This window comes from Alligator sinensis, unplaced genomic scaffold (assembly GCF_000455745.1).
Source record: "Alligator sinensis unplaced genomic scaffold, ASM45574v1 scaffold143_1, whole genome shotgun sequence".
Lineage (NCBI taxonomy): Eukaryota > Metazoa > Chordata > Crocodylia > Alligatoridae > Alligator > Alligator sinensis.
In genome coordinates, this window is record NW_005842156.1 from 1,279,680 (window position 1) to 1,280,811 (window position 1,132).

General features: G+C 54.5%; 1 protein-coding gene across 2 annotated transcripts in view; it reads left to right on the forward strand.

Annotated features, from left to right (window-relative positions):
• Positions 1–1,132, forward strand: part of BBS5 (Bardet-Biedl syndrome 5) — a 22,885-nt gene that overhangs the window by 19,760 nt on the left and 1,993 nt on the right. The gene's annotated exons all lie outside the window — the stretch shown is intronic.

The following is a 1,132-nucleotide window of genomic DNA, read 5'->3' on the forward strand; positions in this document are numbered from 1 at the left end:
GGGTGGGTTACCCTTGTGTTTGTTGGGGGGCCCAGAGGGCCAGTGTTGTGAGGGGCCCAGAGAGGGCGGACCCTGAGAGCGTGATGGAGTACAGGGCTTGGTGCTGCGGTTGCCCCTAGGAGAAAGGGAGTAGTGGCACGGTGAGGCCCGAGGATGTGAGTGAGCAGCTAGAGACCCAGCCCGAAGGGGAGAGTACCCTTGACTGGCCCAAGCTGGGGCCAGGACTTTGGGAGTCAAAAGGGCCAGGAGCCCACCGCGAGCATTATGCTGCTAATGCTTATGGGGTCCCGACTGGCCTGGAGGTGGGCCAGGGCAAGTGGCCGAAGGTCCCGGGGGGACCACACCCGAGAGGGGAACATGGCTTCAGGGGGGCTAGGGAGCCCAGATGACGGCAGAGTGGCCGCCTGATAGGAGAGGATCATAGAGGGGTCCTGTGTGGATGATTCTGGGGCCCAGTATGGGGCCGGTGATTATGTGAACACCATGATGCCATCTGCGAGGCTTGGGCTCCGGTATTGGGGAGGATAGGAGCCGCAGAGAGCGCCCCCTGGTATCAGGGAACTAGATGGGCAGCCTCCCGCTTAATTGACATCTGATTGAATCAATTATCATCAAAGGCATGGCGGGCAAGATAGGCAGGCGGTTGCCCACAAAACAGGGGGCGGGCCATGGAGGTTGGCCCCGAGGAGCCCCCCTGTCACAATCTGTCAAGGTGTTGGATAGCCACAGGGACTGCTTACAGGCATGAAAAAAACCCCAGCACTTTATTTTCAGCTCAGCATGTCCCCACACTGAGCGTAGCACATGCCCAGAGGAGACACCGTGTTAGCTTAACCCAGCCTGCCCAACGTCTGTATAGATCAGATGCTTCAGCAGGTCTTTTTGGCACTTTTATCTAATAGCTGATTGAATCAGTCTTAAGTAAAAACAATAAAAAGCCCCATTGAAGCTCCCAAACATGCTGGGGAGCCAGGTCAAACTAACACACTTCCTCTTCTGGTAAAACTTTGTTTGTTTGTTTGTTTGTTTGTTTGTTTTTCACATCTGTCAGCACCTTCAAACAAACTTTTTAAAAATAGTAAAATGGAAATGGAGTGGGAAGAAGTGTGGGGTGGGGGTTGGAGAGGTTTTT